The sequence below is a fragment of the Convolutriloba macropyga genome, chromosome 9 (genome assembly GCF_964194025.1).
Source record: "Convolutriloba macropyga chromosome 9, txConMacr16.3, whole genome shotgun sequence".
Lineage (NCBI taxonomy): Eukaryota > Metazoa > Xenacoelomorpha > Acoela > Convolutidae > Convolutriloba > Convolutriloba macropyga.
This window is the reverse complement of record NC_134476.1, coordinates 65,771,258-65,778,462: the sequence shown is the minus strand read 5'-3', so window position 1 is coordinate 65,778,462 and position 7,205 is coordinate 65,771,258. Positions and strand designations below refer to the sequence as shown.

At 39.8% G+C, this 7,205-nt stretch overlaps 1 long non-coding RNA gene across 2 annotated transcripts in view; it reads right to left on the bottom strand.

Moving 5' to 3' along the window:
- LOC142345539 (uncharacterized) overlaps nt 1–3,974 on the bottom strand; it is a 25,745-nt gene extending 21,771 nt beyond the window's left edge. Inside the window, exons 1-3 of one of the 2 annotated variants that reach the window (XR_012759337.1) lie at nt 3,841–3,974; nt 3,348–3,555; nt 1,567–1,585 (exon numbers count right to left, since the gene is read on the bottom strand). This is a non-coding gene — a long non-coding RNA (uncharacterized LOC142345539). Of the gene's footprint in view, nt 1–1,566; nt 1,586–3,347; nt 3,556–3,840 lie in introns of those variants that run through there. The other variant, XR_012759336.1, reaches the window with a different exon arrangement.
- Between the last annotated feature and the right edge of the window lie 3,231 nt (nt 3,975–7,205).

Genomic DNA, 7,205 nt, shown 5'->3' with positions numbered 1-7,205 from the left:
CTGTGTGTGTGTGTTTGTGTGTGTGTGTTTGTGTGTGTATGTGTGTTTGTGTGTGTGTGTTTGTGTGTGTGTGTTTGTGTTTGTTTGTGTGTGTGTGTGTTTGTGTGTGTGTGTTTTTGTGTGTGTGTGTGCTTGGGTGTGTGTTTGTTTGAGTATGTGTGTGTTTCTGTGTGTTTGTGTGTGTGTGTGTGTTTGTGTGTGTGTGTGTGTGTGTTTGTGTGTGTGTGTGTGTTTGTGTGTGTTTGTGTGTGTGTGTGTGTGTTTGTGTGTGTGTGTGTGTGTTTGTGTGTGTGTGTGTGTTTGTGTGTGTGTTTGTGTGTGTTTGTGTGTTTGTGTGTGTTTGTGTGTTTGTGTGTGTTTGTGTGCGTGTGTTTGTGTGTGTGTGTGTGCTTGTGTGTGTGTGTGTTTGTGTGTGTGTGTTTGTGTGTGTGTGTTTTTGTGTGTGTGTGTTTGTGTGTGTGTGTGTGTTTGTGTGTGTGTGTGTTTGTTTGTGTGTGTATGTGTGTGTGTTTACGTGTGTGTGTGTGCTTGTGTGTGTGTGTTTGTGTGTGTGTGTTTGTGTGTGTGTTTGTATGTGTGTGTGTTTGTGTGTGTGTTTACGTGTGTGTGTGTGTGTGTTTACGTGTGTGTGTGTGCTTGTGTGTCTCTGTTTGTGTGTTTGTGTGTGTGTGTGTTTGTGTGTTTGTGTGTGTATGTGTGTGTTTACGTGTGTGTGCGTGTTTGTGTGTTTTTGTGTGTGTGTGTATTTGTGTGTGTGTGTTTGTGTGTGTGTATGTGTGTGTTTGTGTGTGTGTATGTGTGTTTGTGTGTGTTTTTACGTGTGTGTGTGTGTAAGTGTGTGTGTTTACGTGTGTGTGTGTTTGTGTGTGTGTGTGTGTTTGTGTGTGTGTGTGTGTGTGGTTATGTGTGTGTGTGTGTGTTTGTCTGTGTGTGTATGTGTGTGTTTGTGTGTTTACGCCCTGGTTGAATTTTTCCGCCCAAAATGATGTAAGAGTGGGGCTGCAAAGGAAGGATTTTTTAGGAAAATATAGCTCAAAACTCTTAAGTTTTTTTGGGCTGCATTGGGCTTCCAAGGGGGGTAAAAAGATGTAAGAGTGAGGGGGTAAAGGACAAATTAACCCCCCACTCTTACATCTTTTTTGGTCTGCCAAGGGGGGTAAAACGATGTAAGAGTTGGGGGGTAATTTTTTTTTACCCCCTCACTCTTACACCTTTTTACCCCCCTTGGCAGATCAAAAACGATGTAAGAGTGGGGGGTTAATTTGTTTTTTACCCCCTCACTCTTACACCATTTTACCCCCCTTGGAAGCCCAATGCAGCCCAAAAAGACGTAAGACTTTTGAGCTGCATTTTCCTAAAAAATCCTCCCATTGCAGCCCCACTCTTACGTCTTTTTACCCCCCTTGGCAGCCCAACTCTTACATCATTTTACCCCCACTGGCAGCACAACTCTTACATCGTTTAACCCCCTCAATCTTTTAGCCCCCATACCTGAAGACTGCCAGTCTTGAACCCACAACCTCTGTACCCTCAGCTGCGTCGCCTTATCCTCCAGACCATCGATGCTTGTCCAACTCTTGACGGTCTATATATATAAATAATAATTGTTAGAAATGCCCCATCACAATAAATTACCCCCTCACTCTTACATCGTTTTACCCCCCTTGGCAGCCCAACTCTTACATCATTTTACCCCCTCTCAACAAATTACCCCCTCACTCTTACACTATTTTACCCCCTTGGCAGCCCAACTCTTACCTCATTTTACCCTCTCTGGACAAATAACCCCCTCACTCTTACACAATTTTACCCCCATTGGCAGACCAATTCTTACATCATTTTACCCACTCTGAACAAATTACCCCCTCACTCTTACACCATTTTGCCCCCTTGGCAGCCCAACTCTTACCTCATTTTTACCCCCTCTGAACAAATTACCCCCTCACTCTTACACCATTTTAACCCCCTTGGCAGCCCAATTCTTACATCACTTTACCCCCTCTGAACAAATTACCCCCTCACTCTTGCACCATTTTACCCCCCTTGGCAGCCCAACTCTTACATAATTTTAACCCCTCTGAACAAATTACCCCCTCACTCTTACACCATTTTACCCCCCTTGGCATCCCAACTCTTACCTCATTTTACCCCCTCTGAACAAATTAACCCCTCACTCTTACACCATTTTACCCCCCTGGGCAGCCCTACTTTTACCTCATTTTAGCCCTCTGGACAAATTACCCCCTCACTCTTACACCATTTTACCCCCCTTGACAGCCCAACTCTTACCTCATTTTACCCCCTCTGGACAAATTACCCCCTCACTCTTACACCATTTTACCCCCCTTGGCAGACCAACTCTTACATCATTTTAACCCCTCTGAACAAATTACCACCTCACTCTTACACCATTTTGCCCCCTTGGCAGACCAACTCTTACATCATTTTTACCCCCTCTGACCAAATTACCCCCTCACTCTTACAAAATTTTACCCTCCTTGGCAGCCCAATTCTTACCTCATTTTCACCTCTCCTCCCATTGCAGCCCATTGCAGCCCACTCTTACATGGCAATTTCAGTCATGGGGGGTAATTCCTTAAAAGTCCTCCCATTGCAGCCCATTGCAGCCCACTCTTACATAACAATTTCAGTCATGGGGGTAATTCCTGAAAACTCCTCCCATTGCAGCCCCTTGCAACCCACTCTTACATGGCAATTTCAGTCAGGGGGGGTAATTCCTTAAAAGTCCTTCATTGCAGCCCACTCTTACATGGCAATTTCAGTCAGGGGGTTAATTCCTTTAAAGTCCTCCCATTGCAGCCCATTGCAGCCCACTCTTACATGGCAATTTCAGTCAGGGGGGTAATTCCTTAAAAATCCTCCGATTGCAGCCCATTGCAGCCCACTCTTTCATAACAATCTCAGTCATGGGGGGTAATTCCTGAAAAGTCCTCCCTTTGCAGCCCATTGCAGCCCACTCTAACATGACAATTTCAGTTATGGGGGGTAATTCCTGAAAACTGCTCCCATTGCAGCCCATTGCAGCCCACTCTTACATGGCAATTTCAGTCAGGGGGGGTAATTCCTTAAAAGTCCTCCCATTGCAGCCCAACTCTTACATCATTTTACCCCCTCTGAACAAATTACCCCCACACTCTTACATCAAAATGGGAGAATTTTAGGGAGGACATTCGACCCGGGCGTGTGTGTGTGTGTGTGTGTGTGTGTGTGTGTGTGTGTGTGTGTGTGTGTGTGTGTGTGTGTGTGTGTGTTTGTGTGTGTGTTTGTGTGTGTGTGTGTTTGTGTGTGGGATGGGGTGCTATTTTTTTAAATCAATATCAACTCACTATTTGATGCACTGTTGTCTGGCCTCGTTGAATGAGAGCTTGTCCGTGGATGAACTCAATGAGAAACACCTGCCAGGCAGTCCAGTCACCTCAACTCCTCCTCTTGGGCAAACACTCTGGACCGGAGACCAAATAGCCAGTACAAAACACAGTCCTGTCAATCTCGCATCTATCGCTGATTTTGTCCTGTTTTGTTTTCTGTTCATGGCTGCGGAAATTTTTAGGGTCTTTCCCATTACTACACACTCGGAACTACAGCACAATTATGGTACACCTCAGACAGATCTCACACGATTAAAGTTCAAGTAGGGAAGAATTTTTATCGTGTGAGATCTGATAAGTTCTTACACGATAAAGATTTTTTATCAGCATCTTATCAGATCTTACACGATAAAAATTCGAGAATCACTGGGGCATTTAAAGTACTGGGGACTCGATAAGCTACAATCGATGAGCACTAAACTTCGGGGGGGGGGGTTATAATTGGAAAGACCCGGATTTTACTGCTCGATAAAGACGATGAGACAAAAATTGGTTTTATGCGGAGTCTGTATGTAGTAGTACCGATATTTGAACAAATGGAGCAGTGCTTGCATAAAGTCACATTTATTAAGACTTTTTTCCCAGAAAAAATGCCAGACAGTTGACTTCTTAGTTTTGATCAGTACAAAAAATTGTTAGGTTTTTGAGATTGCAAAAAAAAGCTCAGGCATGGTGAGTCTCAAAAATGGTATTACAGCAAAGATAATCCGCTTTCAAAATATACAGTCAACATTATGGAATTGCTTCTTTTATTATGATTCGTTTAAGGTACCTTTGAGTGTGGTCTATTAGTCCCAGTCCAGTATCCGTGTCGAGATTTTAGCCTAATTTTTAGCTTAATTTTTTGTTCGAAATACAATGTTTGCTCTAAATTTTAACAAGAAATGCTCTGAGGACGCTGCATTATGCTGGAATTTTTAAGAAGGCGCTGAAACTTTTAAAAATCAGCGCATCTTCAGCGGATTCCTTACACAAACTTAGCAAGTTTTTCAGCTCGTTTCGTACAAACCTTCAGCGCCACTTCGGCGCGTCGGTTTCAAAATTCAGTGTTGTTAATAAAAATCAGCGCCTCCTCACTGCCTCATTTCTACATCTTTTTCAGCGGCATTTCTTTGAAAGTGTCATCGCGAATTCGGCGCATCTGTTTTAAAAAATTCAGCGGTTTTTGAGAATGCGCTGAAACTTTCGCGCATCGCCGGCGCATCTCTTACAAAAAGACAGCGCAATTTTACCATTTTCTTAAACAGAAAATCAGCACTTTCAGCAAATTTATTGCAATTGTTGAGCGAACCTGCCTCCAAACTTCATCGCTTTTGGCGCATATCGTTCAAAAATTCAGCATCTTTATCAGTCCAGGTTTTTTGTCTTCTTCTGAAAGCGAGCTTAGTGGTTGTCAACTAGGTTATGGGGGTTGAGGTAAAAGCCAAAAGCAGGATCACATCGAGCTAACGTCTTTTCATAGTCATTTTGAGGCGAGAGTGGTCTTTTCATAGACCGAAGATACGCGCGGGAGATCGTATGACTCTTAGATCATTATTTCAGTAAAATAAAGTAAGAACAACAATCTGAAAAAAAACCTGGAAAGAAACTTTTCTAAAGATTTATTCTCTAAAATATCCAATATTCAATAAAAAACAATAAAAAAATTACGAAGTTAATATTTACATCAAAATAACAAATTTTCAATTTAATAGACCTAAACTTGTTTTGTTATCTAAGTCAACAGAGACAATTGAAAGAAAACGCTAAACACAATAATTAAATGCAATTCGAATTCCTTTTTCTAAGAAATGGGTCTGATGCTTCTCGCCGAACGTAAAACAAAATGTAACTCAATTTACATAAAAAATCATCTTATATCTTAAAAAGAACAATTCACTTTGTTTTGCGATTGTTTGTGAGAGTCTAAATATCTGATTATTTAGATGCAAAATCAAATGCGCATTTTGACTTAAAGGAAACTAATCAAAACGTTAGAAAATCTTAAACTGATAAATACAATAGCCACTTTTGTTTTGACGAAAAAAATAGCGTATAAAATCATCCTACTGAAGGAGTTCAATATTTGAGAAAAGATCACAAAAACATAGTGTTCTCTGTTTTGTGGAAAAATCGTAGATTTTTTTATATAAAAAAAGTTTTTGACAAATATGTTAGCAACAAGTGCATAGCATCAGTCAATGCTGTTGACAAAAGTTCCACAAACAGTGAAAAAGGAATGTTAGTAGAGAAAATTTGTGCGAAACAAGGCACAAAGATGTGTTTTTTGTTCAATAATTTGTCAAAATAATCCAAAAGTATCAAATGTAAAACAAAAAAGTCACATGCTTATGGATTTACATATACCAGGTAACATGTGTTTTTGAGAGCCTCATATTTAGTAAAAGTAAAGTTGCATGGAGCAAGAAACTTTTTACTCCACCAACAAATATAAACTATGCTCAAACATTTATTTGAACCAGACTACATTTCTTCAACGTTCGTTAATCATGACGCACTGTGCGACAAATCTGTGCCCGGTAAAATTGCCCTAACTACAGCAGACTGCATCTCCAGGGGGTCTCCATCCACTTCACAACAACAACCACAATTCAAAACAAAAATACGGTTGAGATAATTGCATAAACGTTAATAACAGGTGTAGCATTAGGACCTAACAAAATACATTTTTTATAACTGATTTTATAGTGTGTGCTGACTATTATACATATTTAAGTTACATTATGTAGTGGTCAAGTAAAACGATAGACAAGCGAGACGAAATTTGAAACTAACGTCAACGAAGCCGAAAAAAGTGGATTAATGGGTTTGTTAAGTTGTCCATGGTGGTCCGGTGGGCGCACTTCGAGCGGGTCGGGCTTGGCCGCAATAACTGGCCCGACGTATATTTGACGTATTTTTGTATTTGTGTGCAATGGAATATATTATACATTCTAAAACTATGCGTTTAATTTTAACGGCTAACAATTTATTAATTCTGATAAATTACATAAATATATTACACAATTTTCATCTTGCTTTTATGTCGACTTTCTTTTATGTCGGCTTGTTTTGCTCCTATCACTATTTAATCGCAAGTAATTAATTCATTCAAGTTCAGGTCATGAACAATTGTGCCTCAGCTCATAAAAAAAAATAGAAAGGACTCGCAATCCTCTCACAATCGTTGTAACGGCTGCTCTCCTATCAAAGTCAAGGAAAACTTTACACCGCCCAGTTCGTTTCAGCGGTTTCAAATCTGTCCCGATATTGTGTTTTTGCAGTTAACTTTTGTGAACTGTATTATCCGCTATACTATAGATTACCGTTGCATTACTTGTTGCTCTATTACGCTTGATAACCAATTATACAGCTTTGCTGTTATAACAAACTTGTTTCTCTCAGAATAACAAAATAATTCAAATTGAAACAATCAAAATTTTGTTGAGTTTTTGTTAATAAATCTATTTATAAACCGAATTTAGGAATTCCCGTTCCTACAAATTGCAGCCCTATAACTTGGCTATAACTATGCAAAGTTTCAATCTGCTACAGTTAGCAGTTGTAAAACGGTAAGTCTTACCAGTTGGAAATCTGACAATAATAATAATTTTCTAACATTAATGTTAGCAAGTCTCCATATTGGTTTCAATAACACCAATGTTGAACTAGAGTAGGCTTCGTTAAAACCAGTAAGAGAAACTGACTTTATGCTTTGCACAAAGTTTCTCTTACTTAGGAACTTCGTTCCTCAGAAAGAAAGTTTTGAGAATATCAAAGTTAATTCTCTTTTCTCAAGTCAAAGTAAAGTTAAAACTGTACAATCACTAATATGAT